The sequence below is a fragment of the Anomalospiza imberbis genome, chromosome 18, assembly GCF_031753505.1.
Source record: "Anomalospiza imberbis isolate Cuckoo-Finch-1a 21T00152 chromosome 18, ASM3175350v1, whole genome shotgun sequence".
Taxonomy (NCBI): domain Eukaryota; kingdom Metazoa; phylum Chordata; class Aves; order Passeriformes; family Viduidae; genus Anomalospiza; species Anomalospiza imberbis.
The window spans coordinates 9,470,614-9,495,150 of record NC_089698.1 but is presented as its reverse complement, the minus strand read 5'-3'; the positions used below and the strand labels follow the sequence as shown (position 1 = coordinate 9,495,150).

Here is a 24,537-nt window from a genome sequence, read left to right as displayed (position 1 = left end):
CCATGGGAGGGATGGTTTGAGGGTGGGAAGGCAGCTACAGAGTGCAGGGGACAGGGCTGGACCAATCCATCAGTGTTCTGGTTGTCCTGGTGACAGCTCTTGGCCACTCTGCTTCCCTACTGATGTGCCAACATCTGGCCCTGCTCTATTGTGCTCGCCCTTCACGCTGTACCCACACTCACTCCTCTGTGCCCACCCAGCCTGCAGGGGAAGGTGTGTGGGGTCTCCAGCAACGCGCTGTGGGTCACAGGGACAGAGCTGACGCTCAGAGCCGAGCTCCAAGCCTTGCAGGGAGATACCTGGGTGATGAGCAGTGATGCTGGGCAATTCAGCGCTGTGGGAATGCATGGATCACATTGGAGCTGAGATGCCCTCAGCAGGAGCTATCACCCCCCATTTGGGATCCTTCCTCCCACCTCCACCACAAACATGACTTTATAAAACCTATGTAAAAAATTCTGGACTAGTTCCTTACACTGTTCACCCAGAGGAGATGAAGTCTGAGGCCAAGCAAGGAAAGGAACCTGTTCCTTTGATTTTTCCTGCTTGGAAGTGTGAGTTCAGTTAGTCAGCAGCATCTGTTGGTACTTTCTTCCAGGAAAAAAAAAAACCAGGAGGGAGTCTTTTCTTGCTCAAGAATTGACACTAAAGGGATTCCTGAACATTAGGAATTGCACAGTGTAACAAGGGACAGGAATATAGGGTTGAAGCTCAGCCACAACTCACCTCTGCAGCTGAAGCCCTTTCACTGTCTTTCCGAGTCACTTTGCTATTCCCACAAAGAAAGTTTTACCCATGCAAGGTTATGTTTACTGCACTGTTGTAAGGCAAAATAATAAGTGATAATTTAGGAGAAGCAGACACTTCTCTACAAATTCCACAGAGCTTGGTGCAAACTCCAACACGCCTGGAGCTGCCAACTATTGAGAACCATGACCAGAGCCACCAAGGAACCACCCAGGCACTTGGCACAGGCCCCACTCTTGATGCAAGGTTGGGCTGTGAGTAAGGCGAGGAACGCACATCCATGGATGCCTTCAGCTAGGAAACACTGACTGAGGCCTCTCCATTACCCTGGGAGCTCTCAAAATCTTCCAACAAATAATTAAAACCATTCTGAGTGTGAAAGCACCCCCGTGTGAGACAGCAAACACGCTAGCACAGCTCCCAGCTTACCTCCTCGCTGCAGAGCTCTCCCGGACAGCTGGCACAGCCGGGAGCGCTGCTGGGATCCACCAGGATACACCCAGGGAACCACAGCCAGGTCCTCCCCAGGGCTACTCCAGCTCCAAGGCAGCCGTGTCCTGCTGCAGCCCCAGCCCATTCCCGCTTCCCCTGGCACTGGAAAGTGTGTGCTTTGTTCATCTAGAGCCTACAGAGGGCATTGTGGAGAATTCCTAAAGAATTCCCGTCCCAGCTGGTGAGTGGGTTGGATGGGCAATGGGGGTGAGCTGTGCTGTTGGCACTGCCGAGGCCTTTGGGGCAATGCCCCGGGGCAAGGAGCCACTGAGGGTGGGGGAAACACCCAAGGGCTCATTCCACAGGGAAACAGACCCAAAGCAAGGAGAGCAGGAGGTTTATCCCTGCCCTGACAGCAGCTCCTGTCCCTGTTGCAGGGGATTTCAGTTAACGTAATGAGAGTGGTGAGGGTGCAGAGGCAGCTCCTGCAATCTTGTTATTGTCAGCGGGCTGGAGCTGCCTGGGGTCAGGAATCACTAATTAATTACAGAATGAGCTGTAGCTCTCGGGGCTCAGGTCCTGCACACACAGCTGGTGCAAGCACGGGGCAGTGCCCAGCCAGCACGGATCCAGTGGTCCCCCTGCTCCCAGAGCCATGGCTCCAGCACAAATGTCCCAGCACTAGCATTCCTCAGGGCAGGCCTGAGTGCTCAGTGCACCTGCAGTGACCAGTCCTGGAGATGGGGTGGCTGAGACAGCCAGGGTGCTCCCCTGGACACAAGGATCCCATTTTCCTTCTTGCTGAAACACCCAGCAAACTGTAGATGTGATGTGCTCAGCTGGCAGCTGCCTTAGGTCTTGGAGCAAAGAAAGCTCTTTTTCAAGCTCTTCTTTAGTGTTCATGAGCATCCCCCAACCCTACACGGAGGAGGAGGTAACTTCTGGAGTCAGGTAGCCTTTGTACCTTCCCACCTTCTCCAGGACTGCCCACTCTCAGGTGGTAGGAATAACAGGACTCAGTCACTGTCCACTCTAGAAATCATCACTCCCCATTCCTTCCACACATCTCCATGTCATTCAGACGAGGATGGGCTCTGTCCAGGGCTGGCTCATCCCCAAGAGCACCTGCTCAAAAATTAACTTAGCTACAAGCTGTTCATTTAATTCTCCATCTTATTATTTGAAACATGAACAAGTTTTTGTGAACAGATGAGACGAGGAGGGAGTTCAAAGAGCAAGTCAGTGAAATCCACCTCATACATCAGTCCAGCATGGCAGAGCCCAGGAATGGAGAACCAGCATGATGCTTTTAAAGATCAATCCCAGCACACGGTTCATGCCCTTGGGTCCAAGAGCTGGCTGAAATGTAAAACAGTCCTAAGTCTCAGGGTTTGTCTCTGCAGAGTCCCCACAGCCACTTTTAAGACTTGGCCCATCCTCAAAACTGGAACTGCTACTGGTACTTTTGTTCCCAACACATTATTAGCAGGAGAAGGCCTTGGCTTTTGCCCAGGCTCCCTGAGAACCTCTTATCAAAAGAATCTAAATTAGAAAACTGGGACGAGACTTCAAAGTTATTGATAAAAGAAAGCAGTGACCCAATGTCATTTGAGTCTTCAGGCTATGCATTTCCATGGTAGGAATATTTATTTTGTATATTTTGAAAGAAAATTTGTTCCTTTTCTAGATCAAGTCCTCAGAAAAACAGAAACACCTCACTTCTCAAAATAGTCTCATCTCTCCAGCATCACTTAAAATCTTTGGAGTTCAACATTAAGCTGGAGTTAGCAGTCCCTGAAGTGAATGAAGTGCTTTTCTAGGGCAGCTGGAGTAAGGAATTCTGGCACTAGCACTATTTCCCACTGAGGGACAGAAGTGGTTTTAATTCCTTTGGTTCATCTTCCTGCCTCATTCTGTGTCTGTGTGCTTCACTGTGCCCCCAACATACAACAGAGGTGAGATTTGAACCAAGCCAACCTTGTCTTCATGAGCTTTAGGAGCAGTCCCATGGCTCTGGGTTACCACTGAAGCTGCTGTTTCACCTGAATTAAGCCAGAACAACTGAAGTTTACAGATACATCACAAGAGCGAGCACTGCTTTATGATAAAAACCACAACACACCCTCTCAAAATGACCTGGCAAAGTATTTTAAAAGCAGAGCTCACAGTGCAAGGTAAGGCTTGAATTCCTGAGTCTCAGAGCTGTTGGGAGAAGGTAGCAGCAGTTTCCTGCTGGTTTCTGATATAAACTGAGCCTTGCCTTGATCCTGCTCTGTTGTTTTTCTCTCAGCCTGAAGATTATTTAATATCAGAGGGAAAGGCTTCAACCTGGCTGAGAAACTGCAGGAATTCAGAGTGACCTGGAGGGAATTACAAGAATGCTGCTTGCTGATCAGATTAAAAGGGAGAAGTGGCAGGGCTCCCAAAGGTCTTCTTATTCAACCTTTGCTGCTGACAATGCTGTGCTTTGTCTCTGCTTTGCTCTTTAAAATGATTCAGGTTACTGCACTGGAAGCGTCGCTGCCTTGGGAGCCATGGCAGGAACACCTGGCAGGAGTGAGACTCAGGGTAGATACTCAAGTGCCAGCCCCAGCACATATTTTTGCTTCCCATTGCCCTTGATATGATCAAAATTCTGGCTTGTCCTTTCCTGAAAGAGCAATGGCATTTACACTTGTTCATTCATCCTCCTCAAGGCCCAAGTTACAAACTGTGCTATGATTAAACCAGCTTTTTATAGGTCTGAAAGACTTTTGAAACAGCAACTTGGTCTGGTCCCAAGGGGAGATTCACATCCTCAAGGAGTGAGGATGCACTCTCCTCATTTGGGTATTTTTCCTCCTTATTTAGGGCCAAAGCATTGTATGGTACCTTTACACCCCTGCCTGCCTCCAGAAAGGAGAAAGTGGCATTTATTGAGAAATATCTCCCAAAAGACTTCATCAAAAACAAATAAAGCAATTAGAGAGTCAGAGATGAGTCTGGCCAGTTATGTTCCTGCTGAATTAAGCTGGCTCAGGAGACAGGAGGGTAGAAGAGCAGCACTGGGCCAAACAGTCAGACAGAAACAGAGAACAGGCTGCTATCATGGCTATTCATATGGTAGATATGATGGGACAAGCCTGGAGTGACAGAGGCTGGTGTGACAGGTTACACACAGTTACACACAGTCACACACATCTCAGTTTGACCAATTCCCCTGGCACTCTCAGAACCACAGACTGCAGGGTTTTGCCCCCAAGAATCCTTTTTAACACTGGGGGCCATTTAACTCTTTCAATGGAGCAAAATGCAGATGTCCAACAGTTCAACCTTAATGGCACCACTCACCAGGCGCTTCCACTCTGCATCCACAGCTCAACGCCTTTCGCTCATCTCTCAAAGGAAATAATTAATTAAAAAGTAGTAGTAACTACGTACTATTAGCAACTATGTGGTTCTGCTTATTTTCCTACTTGAAAGAGAATCCCAGGATCCAAATATGTCCCGATTTAGGGAAACTCATCAACTCCTACTGCATGTCACAACTGTTCGTGACTCACTGCTGCTCCTGAGCATCTCTCAAAGGCAGGGCATGTTAAGCCAAGACCATCTCTCAAACCCCAACAATGCAACTTCAGCAGGATAAATCTGACTCACTGAGCTGTTTGCCGAAGGCCAGGGGAATTAGGTTCACTTCCTCCTCATCCTCAGTTCTCTCTCAAGCTACCCAACACATTGAGGTAGCAACTTTTGGTGGAGAAGTCTTTGATCTTTGAAATTTCTGCTGTTTCCATGGTGACACGTAAAACCTGCGTGATCCTGAATGAACCCTATTGTGCTCCTCCCATCGCCTCCTTTCCCAAATTACTTCTAGTTGCTAATGTTAGCGAAGCGAGGCCATCTCCACCTACCTTGAGAGAAAGATTACCTGCAGAAATTATCCACTCCCCAAACTCCTGGAAAACGAAATAACTTAATGTCTCGGAACATGAAGGAGGGTAGGTAATTCTAAGGCTCATCACCAGAATGAGGATGCTCTGGTTTATCAGCCACCCCCTTACTCCTTCCTCTTTCAAGTGGATAAACAGAATATTTCCCTTGGCTCTGTTTTGATCCCTGTGTCTGCATCATTCCGGTTTCCACCATTAGTCTAATGAGCAAAATCAGCCTCACTCCATCCCTCTCTGCTCCAGAGGAGAGCTTTCAAGGGGGATAAATTTGGCATTGCAGCAGGGTGTAAGTGGGTTGGAAATGCAGGGAGACAGGAACCTGGCTGCACATGGGGCGTTTGCTGTGCCAGCTGCCTCGGTGCTTCCCGGAGAGAGCGCGACTCCGGGCAAGCGGCACAGCAGGGCTTCGTCATTACCCACCCTGAAACTCAAGAGGGGGGAAAAGCAAAATCAAAGGAGAGCAGGAGGTGAAAAGAAGGCAAAAGGGTGCCTTCAGGGCTCCTTTCATGCAGCTCGCTTCACGACCCACCAGTCAAGGCTCCTAAGCAGGAACAGAGACACCATTCAGGACAAATCTGGATGTTATCCCAGGGCACCAGGGACACCACTAAAGGGAAAGTTTTGACAGGTGAAATGACCTTAATATAATTATCCCTGCCAGCCCCTCCTTCCTCTGCCTCCTTCACCTTGCCATGAAAACGGTAGTCTGTTAATGAGATCCTTTTCCCCCCTGTAAGGCAACACCGCCAGCTCTCGGATCTTTTGCTCGCACATTTCAAACGGGACCTACGTGATCTCCAGCTTCACTCCTGCCTCTCACATCTCCAGATATTGCCATTGATTCTGCTGCTGCTGACTGGGGTGAGGGTGTTTTTTTATGTTAGAGAAAAGGTTGAAAGGAACCCTGGTAATAGAATGATTTGGCCTGCAAGTCAAATCTCCCTTGATGAACAATCAGACACAAATGTCAATAACAATTAGATTGGCCAAGAGCTCCAGTCACTTAGGACTTCAGTTTTCCATCTACAGTGCTCCAAATCCTCAGTACTGTGATCTCCAAATCAAGTTTGGCATCAGGAATGAAAAGACATCAACAATAATAAAAGGCTGATGGCAGGAGAAGAGCAGACGACAGACAATAAGGTTGTGTGTGTGTGTGTGCGCAGGGACATGCGCACACTGGGCCATGGAAATAAAAAAAGTGAGAGCTGATGTAAAAATCCATCAAGATATGAAATCAGCCCTGCCTAAAGAATGACTTAAACTGCCTTGGATTGTCCTCCCAGACAAGTTCTGCTCCTCTGGGCTTTAAAATTTCCACCTCCTGCTGTCCAACATATCAAGCACGGGAAGCGAACGAAGGGAAGAAAGCCCTTAAGTGCAGGCGGTATTTTTTCCTGTTCCTAAATTGTAAATATACAGTGGAGGCAAGAAATGCCCAATCTAATTAAGAGCAGTTGAGAAGTATGGAGACAGGGTGCTCCCAATGGGAATGCTGCAGGTTAAAGAGGTTAAAAAGAGGAATGTTCAGCCTAATGAGGGAAGTTTAACATCGTGAGCACATTTTGCACTGGCAAGGCAGGCTGTAAAAAAAAGGATTAAAGATATGGAAGAGGCAGCTCCACAGCAAGAGCAGGTGTGTGCTTGGCTTCAGCGGTGAGGGCTGGATGTTTTAAGGTTTGCAGCTTGGGGCAGCCCCTCAAAACATGGTCCTGAAGGGATCCTGCATTGAAACCATGATCCGAAATGAAAAGCCAGCTCAGCTTGCCTTGCTTCCTTCTCCCTGCAAGTGTGGGGCTCTGAGAGGCGGCTGTGCCCCACCAGTCACCAGCAACCCCTCGAGGCCTCTGTTAGGGGTTCACCAGGCTGGGAGATAACAGGTAATACCCAGGCACACAGCGTTAACTCCACTAGCAGGGGTATTGCTCCCAGGGAGAGGCAACACCAAAAAGATCTCAGTTCTTGGTTCACTGCACACAAGCTGGAGCACATGGAGCTGAGTCTGAACCAACTGGAAGGTACTGGAAGGCACTGGTCACTCCAGGCAGGAGTGAGGCACAGCCTGGCCATGGCCCCAGTCATGGGGATGCTCCATCTCCCACCCCAAATGCTCTTCCCTTTCCAGCCCAGGGAGGAAGGCAAGCAGCAGGTCCCCCCATCTGAAGTGGCCAAGGCACTGGGACAGTGGCACATTACCTGTGCTCCTCTGCAGACACAGCCCTCAGCTCTGGGCTGCAGCAGCTGAGGAGGGAGACAGGGAGATCTCGTGGGTGAACAGAACAGAAATCACACTGCAGGGGGGAGACAAGCATCAGGTAAGGAGAAAAACCCCAAGGACTGGAGATACTGTCCAAGGGGATGTGAGAGGATGAAAGCAGCCTCCACAGAGATGCCTGTAGGCTCTCATGTAAAGTGCAAAAGCCATTTCCTAGAATAGTTCTTACAGGGAGGGATACTTAGTCCTGCTGTTTGGTGATTTCTGATGGCACCTTCAGTGCCCCGTGGAGCACACGGCTCTGTGGTGCAGTAGGACCTTCCACCTGCTGCCAGCACCAGGGAACCAAAGGTCTCCCACTCTTTCAGCCATATTTAGCCATAAATAGGCACGAAATGAAACAGGAAGGCTGTAAGGTGCGGTTCTTAACTTATGCAGCATCATTCCTTAATAAAGTACTCAAACATTTTCCGGATGAAATGACCCTCTCTTCCTTTTTGGGTGGAAAATACAATCCACATGCAGGTGCAGTATCATTAGAGGGCTGCAGGACATACAGAGAGAAAAGTAAGAATATTTTTTCCTTTCCTTGACTCATTCTACTGAGAGTGCACTGAGCTTCTCACCAAGGCACAATGACTAGGAGGAGGTTGGATTTCCCCTGCTTAGATGTCCAGGTGTGGAGCTAATCCCTGTGTTGGGCCAGTCAGAGACAGTGGAGCAAGAGGGCAAAGGGCTGAGCCCCACCAGTGAAATCACTTAACTGCTTTGCTTCTCTTTACCTGTACAGGCTTCACTATGAATTCTTCCAAAATAGTGTTATTCTAAATTTCACCTGGTTAAAAGCAGAGAAAACACCATTTCAATTTACTTCATTCTTGCTAGAGTGAAACCTTTCTAAATAGGCTCTGTGAGGGTCATGGACTTCAGCTAGGACAACATGCCCAAATCCCTTAGCTAGATGCCTTGGCTAGTGGGACACAGGAGCTGGTGGCAGTGTACACATGCCAGCCTCATCCTCCCTAAGCTTTCAAGTCCTTTGTCATCTCCCATGGCTTCTGCAGCTGATTAGAGATGAAACAGGAGTGCAGGAATCCCAGCAGAAGAAAGCTGTTTCCTTGGAGCCCCAGGAGGGAATTAAAGACACAACCAAACAAACTCAGAAAACAGAAAACATGAATTTGTACAGAGCAAGCTGTTGGGGAGTGGCTCTGAGGATAAGGCTGGAGCTCCCACCCCCACGATCCCACCGCTCCAGTCACCCAGTCCCCGTGGCACGCAAGTGCTGGCCATGTGGAGATGGCAGTGGCCAGCCCATGTCCTCATCCCCGCAAGGGCCCCTGAGCAGAAGGCAGCTGGCCTGCAGACTGCTTGACAGCACAGTTGTGTCCCTGTTCCCTCAGCTGTGGCCGGGTGTCCTTGCTCACGTGGCACTGGAGGGGAGGGATTGCAGCAGCTGGGGACAGGAGAGCCACCAACACACACACGCACGGACTCTGTCTCCTCCCGGCATCACCCCCAGCACGGGGATCTCACATCCCTACCAGCCCCTCGTCCCACCATGGCAAGAGGGCTCAGCTCAGCATCTCTGTTCAAAGGACGGTGCTTTTCCCCACCTCTTTCCCTGGGATAATGGCTGCAGCCCAAGAAAGTTAGTAAGGAATTCCTGGGACGTGGCTGTTGCTGCAAAAATAAAGTATCCGTTATTGCTAAAAAACTTTTTTCATCTTTGAGGGGAAAACACATACCACATGATTTCCAAAAAGGAGCTGGTCTGGTTTACAAATACAGTACATTAATAGCTTTGTAAACATTTATTCAGTATGACAGCTGACTGCAACATGTGGCATTAATTAGAAGACTCAGCAATGTAGCATATTAAGAGCTAAGTTAAATCTGAATTAGCTGGGTTTGTTGAGACTAAACACCCGTGGGGGAAGTCCTCGGATCTAATACATTATGACTCACTTGACACGGGAGACCCACAGGCCCAATTCCCAATACACTGGGGGGCCCTTATTCATACTCCATCTCCACACAAGAGCTGCAAACTCTCAGGATACCATAGATCAGAGGGTGTTGATGTTGGGACGTTGCGACAGAATGGGGCGCGCAAGTCTCTGGCTCCCAGCTCCCCAAACCTTCCCGTGGAGGGAGCGGACAGAGACAGCACGAGCTCCCTTCTCCTGTCCAGACACACTAAAAGAGTACAGACAGGAAGGGGAACGATTTCACATTCCCTTGAGCTTAAGGATCTTGCTCAACACTCCCACACAGGCACCTTCCCAGGCATGGGTGACACAGCCTCTGCCGCATACGCCGCCGCCAAGAGCCTTCGGTGACGATGTGACCCCCGGGGGGTCTCTATCACCAGTGCCATGAGCAGCTGGCTGGTGGCACTTCACCACTGAGCCAGCTCAAACCTGCACCCCGAGTTTCCTGCTCTGAAGTCAGCCAACAGCTTGTGTTTTGGCCCAGGGGACTGAGACACCTCCTGGCTCTGCTGCCTTGGCAGCATTTCAGGGCGGTGTTTTTAGGAGCTGCCACGGGGATGGGAAACCCATGGCTCTGGCTCCTCCCCCAACCTGTCCTGTGGCTCAAGGCACCACTGACCTCCTGCCCCTCACTGTCTGCACCTGAAAAAGCACTGAGAAATACTTGCTGAAGTTGTCACCAGGACTGGGACAGCTGGCAAGGCCTTGGAAATGCATGAGATGCCTTGTGAACATCCTGGTGTTGAGGGTTTTCACTGCAGCTGCCACAGGCTGAGCCAAGGCCAGCTCACGGCAGCCACACTGGCCAAACACCAGCCACTGGACTACTTCTACTTCTCAGACCCATCTCTTGTGTCATTTGCATTATGCCAAGTCAAGGCAGCTTGCTGACAGCCAGATTTACATCAGAGAAGAACTTTTCTGACATTCAGCAAGATCAGAAGCAGTTCTCCATCCCAGATCAAAGCCAGAACCAGAGGGAATCGTTGGGTGAAGGAGATGGACCAGCACAGCCCAAAAGGGGTGCCACGTCTCAGCTGATCCCTGGTAACAAATACACCAAAGCCTTGATGTTTATGTGAAACCCTGGTGTAAATGCCCAGTCTACCATACACAGCTACAGGTATTTAGGACAAATGCAGGACAAACCATGTGGACATGCTGGAGTGAGTTCAGAGGAGGCCATGGAGATGCCCCGAGGGCTGGAGCCCCTCTGCTCTGAAGCCAGGCTGGGAGAGCTGGAGGTGTGCTCTCCTGAAGAAGAGAAGGCTTCAGGGAGAGCTCAGAGCCCTTTCCAGTGCCCAAAGGGGCTCCAAGGGAGCTGGAGAGGGACTGGGGACAAGGAATGGAGGGACAGGACACAGGGAATGGCTTCCACTGCCAGAAGGTAGGGATAGATGAGATATTGGAAAAGAATCCTTCCCTGTGAGGGTGGTGAGATTGAGCAGCAGGGATGGTACACTTAGGGTAGGGTTGCTTTCACCTGGCAGCTCTAAAGCCTAATTTCTTACCCTGGGCTCCTTACATTGGATACCTTAAAGTTTGTGTGATTAGCAGCACATATGAGAGCACCTCCAGAGGTGGTGCTGAGTCCCCACAGCCCTCACAATTCAATCCCTGGTTATAAGAACTGGGTAAATCATCTCAAAAGCAATCCCATTATTATCTGTGGCAGTTTCAGCTTCTCAGAGACAGTATTGCTAATGCTAATTGCCAAAAGCAAATAAAATAAATCTCTACGTGGGTCTGTCTTCTTCATTATCCTGGAGCAAATCCTTCCACTCTTATCCAAGTTTCTTCCCTTTCATCCCTTCACACACAATTTTATCCACAATAGATCTGCCAAATGGAGAGTAAAACTACTAATGTGTTACATAGACAGCTATTTCCATAATTTAAGACTCTTTGTTCTTATTAATGTTGCATCAAGGTATTGGCCTGCAACAATTGCTTTTGAAATGGGTCGCCAATAAAATTGGAAAGCAGAGGACAAGAAAATAAGGAATATATTCATAACTAAACAAATTGTATCATCGTGTTTCTATTGGAATCTGCATCTGAAATAATAGAAAAGGCTGGTCAAAAGTTGAATGTACAGCAAAAATTTCTGAGATATCCACATTTCAAGTAATTGGCATGGAAAGCCTAATCCCTCAGATTTTGGGGGAGATGAAAACTAATTAAAATAGTTTGTTGTGACCCTCTCCCCCAAATCCTTTTTTTTATTAAGAACTATCTTATTTCCACTTGAATATTTCAAACAGAGCTCAGCTCTTTCATCCCTTATACTATATATAAAGTGTACTATAATGGAAGGCAGAATTGAGTCAAGAGGAAGCTTTTCAACTTCTCCAAAAAGAAACATTTTGCTATGTTCCAATTTTTTTTTTCCAGTAGAATAAATTCTCACAGGGAAAAAAAAATCAACTGCTGTTAGAGTAGTTATTAGTAGTAAAAAACACCAATGATAATTCTCTTTCCATGGCTATTTCAAAGCTATCTAGGTTTTGTACATGAATAGAGGCTTCTCTAAAATAAAATAAAACAAAACAGAATGGCCAACTCCTGACTTTAACACAAATCTCTGGATATTGGATATTTACTTAAAGGCCCCAACTCCAGGAAACAAGTAATTACTTGAGAGCCTCAGCTCTCATCAACAGAAGAACAAAGTTAAAAGAAACAAATTTCCTTGCTGTTGTGCAACGAGAATCTTGAAAGTGTAACCCAAGTACATCCCAAATCCCAAAATCCAGAAGCCAAAGAGACTTCTTGTGTATTTAATCTTATCAGTTTTTGATGCCTATCTCTTGATTCTGGAGCATTTTATGTTACCAGAATTATTTTCCTGCTCCTCCTCCTACCCTTTGCCAAGACTTCTACAGAAATCGAGGTCTAAAGTGCAGTTCCCTTTGGAAGAGATGTTTGGAAATCCAGTAATTTCCCCACATTTTTCTGAAACAAAGAAAATAAATTTAAGAGTATCAGGAGGATGAAGCTGATTTCATTGTACCGTCAAACCTGTCATCCCTAAGTCTGAAGAATAAAGTCTTATTCAACAGCTCAGCCCTGGTGCCAAGGAACAAATCTGCCAGTGGCAACTCTGTGGCTAACAAAGCTCTTGAGCACAAGCCTTCTCCAGGATCAGGATCTGGAGCCAAGGCCAGCACATCCAACAGGGCCACATGGGATCACTGAGAGCCCTCAAACAGACCCACACAGCTCTGGTGATTCAACAAAGTGCCCCAGCAGGCTGGAAGTATTTTTTTAATGCAGCAACCTCACTGCATTCAGAGGAAACTTCTCACCCCAATGAAACACTGGAATAAAGTTGTTGAGCCTGGCCTAGAAATAGCCATCTCCCTCAACCATAAAATACAGGCAAAAATGTAGATCTTTGAGCACATTTAAGATGTAATCTCTGTGGAGATGGAGAGGAAATCTCCTCTGATGCCCAAAGTTAGGGGTGAGGAATCCTGCACACTGTGTTCATCCAGATGTGTGTGTGTCCATCTCTCTGACAAGCCTAAAAACTGAATCTGGATGAAATCAAAGATCTCAGAGTGACTAAAAGTTTCATATAAACTGTCAAATAGGAAAAGGAAAACAGGATATGAGCACTCACATTTTCCCCCGCTAATAAAACTCAGTATCCAAAGCCCAAGTAGTGCCACGGGAATATGCTGGATGTAGGAGTGAGGGTGTGGGAAACCAAGGAAAATGGGGAGTGTATATATGGCTGTATATGTACGGCTGAGCATACACAAATCATCACTTTCCATATTACCAGGTCATTCCAGGTGCTTAAGAAAGCCATAACACCATGAGATTTCCAGCAACATGTAGGGCCAGATCCTCTCTTTGCCGAGTGATACCGAGGGTGGTGTTAGCTGAGCCTGCTTCAGTTTTACTTTAGTTTTACTCCTCCAGTCACAGAGCCCACATCGTGCTCTGATGCTTTAGAGCACTGCCAGTACAACCAGAAGCCCATTCCAGCCTGTCCCCTTTCTCCAGGACCGTGGTGCCGTGAGTATTCCTGCAGCGAAGCACGGCTGTGCCAGCGCTTGGAGGACTTGGGCTGAGTTCACTCGCGCGTGCGCTGCCCCACGCATTCAGCACATCCCTGCCCTGGGAGGGGAAAGAGTTCCGGGCACGGAGCTGTTCCAACAACTCCTACATGTGGGAGTGAATATTCTCCGCTTAAATGTCCCCGGACGCCCACGGCCTATTGCCTTCCCATTGAGGAAGGTACTTCAATGCAGCCCTGTTGCAATCCCTTCCCAGCCACCCAGCCCACTGCAGCACTGGTCCATCGCTCATAGGAAACCCAGGAACCTCAAAGGTCAACCAGCTTCCCAAACTTCACAACCTCCCTCTGCGTGCTGGTAACTCTGTGTAAGAATCAACAAGGCTGTCCTTGCTACAGAAGCAGAGCTGTCCATCATAAACAGCTCCTTCTCCTCTGCTCCAAGGGGTAAGAGGTTCAGTATTTTCTATTTTGATGGTCTTTAACACTGCAGTGTGACTCTCAAGATAGAAGCCAGAAAAATGTTACAATTTCAGAAGACTCGAAACCTAGAGAGTCAGGAGGTCTGGTTCTAATCTTCAATTTAACACCAGGGTGTAACTCCAGGCAAGCCTGGGTTTCTTTTTCATTCTTTGATTGTTTTCACTGTAAGCTCTTTGGGGCAGGAACTGTGTCCCATTGTGTTGTTACAGGGTGTAGAACAATGGGCCCCTGACCTCAGCTAGGGAATCAAGAGATTATGAGAATTATTTAGAGGAAATCTGTGGTTAAACAAGGAATTGGAATCAGACCTCAAGTCCCCGTCAAGTGCCAGTACCAGATGAGTATCCTTTTTTTACCCTTCTTTAAAAAAAGTCATAATCCCCATTTATTGTTGTCCAACATTGACCATTTTTCACACGTCTCTTTGCCTGCCCAACATCTAAAGAGCCTCCGCCCTCCCCTGGCTCTGCTGCCATGCTGGGGCAGAGCCTCTCGTCCGGGCAGCCCCAGCGCTGGCACTGCAGCTCGTTCTGCTTCTGATAAAAAGGGTATCTGGGGAAGGAAGCACCAGAAGGAAATCAAAAGGAAATGCAAGGGCTCTCTGTGTTTGTGTGTGTGCATGGGATTCTTCAGCCGTACATCGGAAATTAATTCCAGCCAGGGTGAGCTCTGTGTGGTCTCACCAGCCATCCAAGTCAAACTTCAGCTCACCCCAGCTGCCAAGCAGAGTTGTGGAGGAGAAAAAGGTTCAAGACAACGTGGAAAAGGAACAAAGAAGCCAAAAGAAGCCAAAAAGAGTGAGCTGGTGGTATTTTTTCCTCCAAGTTTTTCCCTTTTTTATTTCCCTCTTTTTTTTTTTTTTTTTTTTTTTTTTAAACAAACCACCTGGATTTTAAGATCTCCAGAATCCCATTAAAGGGCTTTTACTCCTTCATGAATTGGAGGCGTTTGATAAAAAGGGGTAAGGGGAGAGAAGTGTGTCTGCCTGTGGGAGGGGGAGAGGAGGGGGAAGAGGGGGAGATAATGGGGCATGGGAGCCCTTAATTTCTCCTGTCTCCCCTGCCGGTAATAGGGCTGGATGTAAACACTGCTCTGGTGAATGTTGGAGAGTGATTACAGGATAGCTGGGGAAGGAGGAAGCATTTTGAAACCACAAGTAGGAAAGCAGCTCTTTGATGGAGGGTTAGTAATTTCTTTTTTCTCTGTGCCCTCTTCCCTTGCTCAGCAGCCCCCCTTCCCCTCCGTCCTCCACCTTCTGTAAACAGAGGCAGAAAATAGATGTGGGCCAATCTGTTAAACTTTGGGAGGCAAAGTGGGCTTGGCAGTTGCTTCCATTCCCTAGGATACAAAAGAAGAGGCTGGTAACACTAGAATGGGCCTTCCTGCTCCTGGCTGTGGAGCAGCACACAGGGAGCTGAAGAGGAGGGAAGGCACAAACAGCTGCCATAGAGAAACATCACTGAGCAGGATGGACACTCATAAAATGAAGACTGCATGTTCTCAGCAGGAATTGTCCAGGCACTAAAGTGCTGATGGCTGAGCAAACAGCAGCTTCAGGGTGTCCACCCACGTGGAAAGCCCAGAGACAACCTTACCAGAGCAGGTTCCGCCAAGCTAGAAGCTGCCTGGGGGGAACATCACCATCCCCTAACACTCAGATGGGCCCTAGAGCCTGATGTTCAACTTCTGGCCTGGGTAATTCAACTCCTTTGCTGTGCCCTGGTTTTCCCCATGTGCAATTACTCTGGAAAGAGCTTGAGTCCAGTGGTTGGGTAGAGCTGGGCACTACTTCCAGAACAAACCACCCATGGGGGAAAATCCCTCAGCAAAAACAAGTAGACCATCTGTCCTCAGACATGAGGCTTGCGTGCTCCTAAACACTGGGGATTTATATTCACAAAGAAAGGCAGAGAAGAGAGAAGGGGAAACATCCCATCTTTCCAAGAGTTTTAGAAGATTTACGGCAAAATTCCCCATATAAGTGCTGTGAGGGCTGTTCATTGCTGCTCTGTGAGCCACACTGCTCCAGAGCACAGCTGGCAGGAGCACAGTGTGCATCCCAAACCTACTGTTTGCTTTCCAGGACACATCAGAGAGCAACTTTTCTTCCCTGAGCCAAGGCCACTCCCAGCCAAAAGCAGCGATTTTACAAGACCAGGGATGAATTCAGCCTTCAGGTCACTACTAACCACTCCAAAGACTTTAAGAGGAGTTAAATACCCCATTCTCCAAAATCCCATAGTTACTGGGTATCTAACTCCCCTCCAAAGCATTTCAGGTATCTCATAGGGTTATTCAGCTCCTATATTCAGTTTTTAACTGAAGATACTCTTTAGCTATAAGGTATCATGATGGCCTTTTAATTAAATCTCATGCTTAATACATCCACTCCTTGACACTTAATACTTTGTGTGCCCCAGGCTGGTGGTGTTTCCTGGTATGACAGCACCACCACAAAAGCCTCCCTTTAAACAACTGTAAATGCTGAAGAGTACACATCCTGTACTAACCACGCATGGTTTACGAGCTGAAATAAATACACCAGACTGCTCTGGTGCATGCACGGAGCCATATCTATAAAAAGGTCATTATATTGCTATTGTTTATCCATGTAAGTTTGCTTAACCAACATATATAAATATAAGGCAGCACAAAAGCTATTTATATGCTGTCTCTGAGCAGTCTTTTGTTAGGTCTCAATGCAAGAATTTATGTATTAACTATAGGAACTGACCAAAATAGTGATAACATGAAAACTGATACAGAATGTCCTTCAGATGCGGTGGAACAATCCTGATATTCCCAGATCCCCATCTACTCCTCATCCCTCATATTGTTTTCCTTCTTTAACGTTCTTCTTAAACTCCCTGGTCTGTGTATCTGCAAGATTTCATGCTATAATTAGAGATTTTCAACTCTATTGCACCTAAACCCCTCTTTAGTGACCATCAGCTACAGCTTGCTGCTTTTGAGTGACCACCAGCCCATGATTAAATTAGCCAACAAAAATCTCCCAGTTCTTAGATAACTTCTGAGACTTTGTTCCAGTTTTTATCTCTACAAAGGTCTCTTACCTGCTGTAGGCTCAGCAGCAACCTGAGACTACGTGATGAACCTGAGACTGTGACGAAGCAGCACAGTTCTACACTGACAGTTCCCAACTTTCTTTCCCTTCCTTTACCCCTTTCCTCCTCTCCCTAGACCAGCTATCTCCATCTCTTCCAACAGGACAGACCCTCTAATGGAGACTTGGACCTTCTTTGTCTCTTTTTACTGCTTGAAAATGTGATTTCCTATCCTGGGAACCACCAAACCTGTGTGCAAGTCCTGCAGCCTGGGCAGGCAGAGCAAAGCTGGCGTGGTGCAAGGGGGCATCACCTGCCAGGCAGCAAATAAGACAGACACAGGCAGAGGCAAGTGAAGCTGCCCAAGGAAGTGCTGGAATGACCATCCCTGGAAGTGATCAAGGCTGGACTGGATGGGGCTTGGAGCAACCTGGGATAGTGGAAGGTGTCCCTGCCCATGGCAAGGGGTACAATGGGATGAGCTTTAAGGTCCCCAAACCATTCTATGATTCTGTGCTCAAAAAGCATGTAGATGTGGCACCTGGGGACATTGTTTCAGTGGTGCACATGGCGATGCTGGGTTAACAGTTGGACTCAATGACCTTAGAGGTCTTTCCCAACATTGATAATTCCATGAAACAACTCAAAGCAGGCTGCTGTGGGTGACGCCCAGAAAGCCAAAACACACCATCACATCAGAGCAGAACTCGGGAGCCGTTTGATACCACATGCCTGTAAAGCCACAACACCAGAGCCCTGCACTGCTCTCTCTCCCCTCCAGGCTTCTCCACAGGAGCCACCGTGTGGAATGGACACAGGAGCCAGCAGGAAATGTGCTGCCTGTCCTGCCACAGGTGCCACATCCTTATCACACAACTCTGCTTTACCTTTTCCTCTGTCCAAAGTTGGCACACGGTCTAGAGCTGTTTTTGTTAATGAACAATCATTATTTAGCCATAAAACAGTAAACGGTGCCATGAGCTCATTAGACACTGACAACACCCTGAAGTTCAAGCATGTTATCTGCACCAGAATATTACAGGGTGTGCTTATCATTTGGGAGAAGCCGAGTTGTGGGCTCTTGGGAGGGTTCAAATGTCATCTGTGGAAGAGGAGGGGTGGGAGGCAGAGTAACTGGAGATGATCAATCTCAAAAAGGCAATAACTGCAAACTTAAGATATGGAAGCACATTAGTTCCCACAAATGGCTGAGGCTTAAACCCAAGCACAGTTACAGCCAGGAGGATACAGTCAGCCAAGGTGCTATAAAGGCATGATGTTATTACTTCCAAGGGATGCCATTAAAACTCTGTTTACAAACCTAATGTGCCAGGGAATGGGTCAAGGAAAGAATTATTAGCAACAAAGCTATTTGATCTCTTTTATGATCCAATGAGTCATATCACTTCATACTCCAGAAGGTGAATAATGCAAACCTCAAGTCTGTTGATTTATATGTGTGTCCAGAATCCTGTGTTCTTTAACCCCAGATGCCCTCTTAAGTGTGATTCATCCTAAATCAAATGGAAGATTGGGTGCTATCAGCCACACTCTCCCCTCCCACTCACTAATTGAAAAGGTGATTGACATCCTGGTAGAATAAAATACCAGTGCCCAGTGATGGATGGCCAGGGCAGAGGATGGGGTCAAGATACAGAACTTGCAGATACAACTCTATCCTCCTCCCCAGATGGGATGGTCCCAGTTTCACCTAACACTCCCTCTGGAATGCTGGAAACGGAGTCACTGAATAATTTAGGCTGAAAGGGACCTCTGGAGGTCATCTGTCCATCTGGACACACTTAAGTGGGTCAGATCTGGGTGGATGGAAGAGCTTTCTTTTCATGACCCACTCATTGCTGCAGCTTCACCAAAGGCATGGGACCATGACCCAAACTGGTCAGAAATTGCAGCAGAAAACTTCAGAGTCCAAATGAGAGAAATCCTGGGATGTTCCTCAGTGGCATGCTGGTCTCAACAAAATCCTGGCACAAACCATTTGGCTTTCAGTGGAAAATCTGCTTCATTATCAATCACCTCAATCTCCCAGCTTCTAGGAACCCTGGGCTTTAGGTTCCCACACCCCAGCAGGATTTAGGACTGTGTGAAAGATTGATCTGCAAGCAGAGCATCCTGTGTCCCTAGGGTAAGTGCAGAACAGCCACTGCAGAGAAATTCTGAGCTCTGGGAAAAACATGAAGGATGCAAAATCCACTGTTCCTGTTCAACAAGTTCCTCAAAAGTGACTCAAGGTGACAAAAGAGCAGGTGATTGCTTTGAATAATCTCATTATTTTACCAATATCATTATCAAAAAGCTAAATAGTCCCGAAATGTTAAGTTTTGCAAATTTTCTTCTTCTCCACTCATGTCTAAGATATTCAGGGCAACTCAAGAAAATACCAGTGAAATAATTTGAAGGAAACCAAAAGCCCTATGGTTTCCAACACATTCATAGTACCATGCATTTCAAAAATACCTGGAGGCACGTCCAAGCCTGGAGCTTTGGAAGGGTTTCCAAGAACCATGGCATGTTGTGTATCCCTACCTGCCCAGCAGAGAAATCACTGCAGGTCATCCATGATTTTCATGTCTGCCCCACATTGTTGTGTCCACCCTGCACATTCCCTACAGTCCTTAGAGCTAGAGGATGGGTGTGAAACTGTTCCTGAGACACTGGAACACATATTTTTTTGAGACTTGAATTCTTTGCATGAGAAACCAGCAAAAAAAACCCAAACCCAAACAGATTCATAGAATTTGCCGATATTCAACCCCTGGATCCACCCAAGATTCAGACCGATGTTGTGTTGTCTTTGTGATGGGTGAATGCAGTGATTCTATGGCATTGTGAGCAACATTCTCCACCACAATAAAAGGTTTTGTTGTTATTTTTTCTACAGCTGAAGCCAGGAAGGAGAAGCTGGGCTGAAGGAGCAAGGCCATGTTTAAACTCGAGCAGTTTATTAAGAAAGCTGAGCAACCAACCCGATACCTCCCTTCTGGCTTGCCAGTGCTTTTCATTTCCCTTCTCAAATCTACGTTCAGACCTTGAATGTTTTCCTTTTGATAAGAAACTTCCACAAATCCAAACAGAACAAAAATGTGGATAAGGGATGAGTGCTGTACTAAACACTGATTTAGAAGAAGGTACTAATACAGTGGGATTAAATCATCTGAGCCTCACCACAGATCAACAATGAACTACCTTCTACACCAGACCCAGTTTTTCAGGATGGAAACAAATCTGATTATTTTAATTTTTAAAGTTTTCATCTGGATCCAAAACATCCGTATCTCCTTGGGCTCATCCCTGCAACATTCCACCAAACCCTGAAGTCAATATATTTCAATTCAGATTGCAATTAATCCACCTTTCAGACACCCAGTCAGAAAATGTGCTGATCTGCATGAACATATTGCCTACTCATGAGACCATTTTACCCAGCTTGTCAAGCACTGCCCACAGTCTTCACAGCTGCAGCTGCTGCAGCATGCAATGTATCTCCAGCAGAAGTTTAGGAAATATAGGATCTCAAAGAATTTTCAATGAAAACTTACTCACAGACCACTTGTGGACAGGAATCCTATATTACAATTTAGACCAGACGTAGACAGCTGTTGGCAACAGCCAATCTTCTGCTAGTTTTCCTTAGTATCTTGAGAATAAGATCTATTTATTCTCGTCTGTCCTCAGACCTGGAAAATTAATGGCTCCTCTCTTTAGGATCCTCTTTATAAGCGGGAAAGCCCACATAGTGCACAGCAGAAACCGGGAATTTCCACCTTAGTTAGAACCCAAAGCCATGGAGTTCCAGTTGGGAGGACTGGACACCAGTCCTAACTCCGTGCTGCTTGGCAGGACCACATATAAACAGGATTTAAATATTTATTTTCCCTTCGCCATCTAACGTCAAACATAACAGCCACATGTAGCAGTTAACAACTGTGTTGTAAGATAATGAGCAAAACCATTGCAAACTGGGCTTTAGATTTAACCTGCCTACAACACCATTGATCACTGCAAGACACAAATTATGTCATTTCAGCAGGGGAGTTACTGCCAGCAAAAGGATTAGCAACATCAGTTGTAATGAGCCACTTCATTTCCAAATAACATTTAGAAATTTACAGTGCCTGGAATTGCGATGATTAAATGGATAACAGAGTTGAATAGACCGGATATGGATCACTTCTAATTTTCCACTTATATCCAGTAACCCATCATAAACTATCCCAAGTCCTTTGGTCTTCATTTCTCTCACACCAGAATATTTAAACAAAAAAAGATGATCCGTCATTGAAGTTATAGTGGTGGAAAACCAATGGGAGATAAGAAGCTGGCCACAAATTCCCAGACTTATATGTCCTGTTTCCAATTCTGGCTGTGTTGGGGAGAATTAAGAGAAATGCCAATGAAGTGACACAAAAGTGAAAAATTAAACCAGACCTACAGAACATGAATCTATGACTTTTTCTGATTATAGAGAGTCCATACTCATGTATCCAGTTTCACAAAATCATTATTCCCTATTCCCATGAGTACAGACTGGTCACATAGCCAAAGACCAAGACCTCAGACAGAGCACAGCTGGTTTAAAAGAGTTGAAACGGGGTAATTACCTTTAAAAAGCAGAGATCTAAAGAGAAGTATTGATTTTGATGACTTTTTTTCCAAGAAATGTCAGAATGTTTGTTAGATTTCTGCATTATTTACCACAGCAAAAAAGTTCAAGCGACTAATCCCCTTGACAAAGTGTCTTGGTAACATTAAATCCATCTTTTAAGTGGGCCTGTGGGACATGGGAAGTTTAGCATTTTATTCCAATTGGGAACAATCCCTTCCTCAAACTACAGAATTTCTGAGGGAGCAAAATTCCTCTTTGGTACCTTCTGTACTACATTTGGCTACAGGGAGGTCTTTTACACGAGTTTCCAACATTTCCTTTGCAGTTTGAGCCACTTAAGCAATTACAACACCATTGTCTCTTTTTCTTTCCTTTTTCAATTCCACATCAAGTCTGCAAATGCCTCCAAATGGAAGCTGTTGGTTCTGCTGCCATACCCTTCCTTATTCAGCTTTAGTGACACTAAAATTTGAAGTTTAGTTGCACAAAGTTTATTTCTGACAGAGTAGTTTGGGTCAGTTTTAATCCAACACACCTACCCTAAGCTGTGACCTCCCCCAGACGGGCCAATCCACCTGGAAAAATCCATGCTTCGCTCTTTCTTTCCACATTAAAGTAATGACATAAAATAATCAGATGCTGGAATGTGTCTTGGCATGAACAACAAACACAGGCAGCTTTATTAGCTGTTTCCCTGGAAGAAAGCTCCAAAGACCCTCCACATATTCTCTAATGTGCACTGGGAATGACCTCAGCTCTTCCAGGCCAGGCCAGGGCAAAAACTGCTTTAAACATCTTTATAACTCACTTTATACTTTACTTCATTACTAGCAGGGAAGGATGGAAAAACACTCCCATTGCCTGGGAAACTTGTGGAAAGGGGAATGATGGATTGCAAAGGGGACTTGGCATCGTGGTGCCTCCCAAACCTCCTGCCACTGAGTGTGGGTTTCCTTCAGCTGGGAGCGTTTAACAGGCTGTGCTATTTCAGGGACAGAGAACCACTTGGGATCCCTGCAAATGCCTCTGCAGAACTGGAGGGTTGCATGGATGCTTCTCATCCATGCTTCCATCCTTGGAACTGCCAGTTTTTTTGGGGAAATACCCCAATATATACTGATATACCCTGATGTGGGGTACAGCCTTGGGGTAAGGCAGTCAGCAGCATTTCAGGATGGGTGTTTGATATTCTGGCAGGAATTACTGTCCAAGAGCCTCTGGCCAGAGCTGGGTGGCCTGGTCCAGCAGACCCTCGCAACATCTCAGAAGGGATCACCCAGGTGCAGTTCCCTGGAGGTACTAGAGAGTAAACAAGGAAGCAGAGGGGTTTCGGAACTGGAACTATCACCAGCTCTGCTTTCCTGGTGTCATTTGACTGTGCTGAGGAGCTGACAAGGACCTATGAAGATTCAGGGGCAAAATCTGTTTTGTTTTATGGTGGCAAAATCACAAGTGGGAGGAACTCACTTCCATCAGCCACACCTTGCACAGTGTCCAGGGAGAAGTCCATTGTAAACAAGGATGAATCACCCCAAGGAGGGATGCAGAAACATAGAAGAATGAGAAAAACATTAAATTTGAGAGAAACATATTAAAAAGCAGATTCAGAAATAAACAGAAGAGCTGGGTCACAGTAAACAGAAAGCAGAGCAAGGCATAGAGCGAAGCACAGAGCAGAGCCAGCTTTTTTTTCGAGGAGCTGGGGTCAGCTGAACTCTGTGTCCATCAAAACTGATCACGCTGACCAGGCAGGGCAAGTGCCAGCCAGGGCTGAAATCCTGCAAGAGCAGCCCTTGTTCAGAGGGGACAGCAGAGACAGCTCCAAACCCAGCCCTCAGAAACCCTGGGAATCACTCACTGTGTGCTGCTAGGGAGGGGCTGGACAGGAGTTGTGGCCAATAAGGACTTGAACAATAACAGACAAGAAGCTGTGCTGCTTCTCAAGCCATTCATCAAGCAAGTTACCAGCACTTGGGTCCCACTCTGTGGCTGATGTGGAATTCTTGCTCTGTCAGTGCCACCAGTACTTCCCTACAGGACTGAGAAAGTCTTGTGCTGGTCACCACAGTAACATAAACAACCTCTGCTAGCTGGAGAGGCTTCCAGGCTTTCTCTGCCACGAGATCTTAAAAATACTTGGCAAAAACAGTCAAATATTCCTGTTTATATTACAGATTGACAAGACTCTGCCCTGGCTTCTCCAAGTTCACCCTGTCAGACCTAAGTCTGAGTTGCAGTCCTGTGCTCCGACCAAAAAGAAATACCACCAAAATCTTCTGTAGGACAGTAAAAGAATGTGCTGGACCATGAGGTCATGAAATAAGAATCACTTAGCAAAGGAATTCACTGAGAGATGAAGCCTGGTGATAGCTTCTGGCATTTCAGACAAGAATAAAACCTTGAAAGCAAAGCCTTGTGCAGCCTGAATCCTGAAAGCTTCTCCAAAATGAACATCACTGCCAGGGAGGGATGGACAGTTCCTTATAAAAGACTAACAAGACAGTAACTCCACTCTTTGAACTGTGACTCCCCATGGTATCAGTAAAACAGGAGCAATGACAAGTCTCAGTTTCTGGAGGGAGGTTTGGAAACCTTGAAGACTCCTCATAAATGAAGCCTCAAAATTCCAGTTTCTCCCCAAATTCTCAGTCCTCGGCATACCCAAGATTTAAAAATAATAAAAAAAATAAATCCAACACTTGCATAAATAAAATATAAATGGCATCCTGTGTTCTCTCCCACACCCCATTCTTCCTCCCTCCTCTTTCCTCATTGTTTGTTCAACAGGAAGTTGGCTTCGCTGTGAGGTACACCAAGCCATCTGTCAAAAACATGGAAACAGTTAACAACGCACACAGAGGCTGGAACGACTTGTTACAGAGCCTATTTAAGGTCAGAACCATAGGCTGAGCTTTGGGAGAGCAACCCAAGCCCCAGAGCTGTGGCTGGTTAAACCAAACGACAGCTTTTCCCTTCTAACATAGGGAATGGCACGTTGCTGAAGTGGGAGCTCGT

The 24,537-nt window shown here is 46.6% G+C and overlaps 2 long non-coding RNA genes across 2 annotated transcripts in view; one reads left to right on the top strand and one right to left on the bottom strand.

Annotated features, from left to right (window-relative positions):
- LOC137484789 (uncharacterized) overlaps nt 1-24,537 on the bottom strand; it is an 88,010-nt gene that overhangs the window by 11,726 nt on the left and 51,747 nt on the right. The gene's annotated exons all lie outside the window — the stretch shown is intronic.
- On the top strand, nt 17,383-24,229 carry LOC137485002 (uncharacterized). Its single transcript, XR_011005146.1, has 3 exons — nt 17,383-17,749; nt 18,906-19,041; nt 23,697-24,229. It is a non-coding gene; the product is annotated as an uncharacterized lncRNA (long non-coding RNA).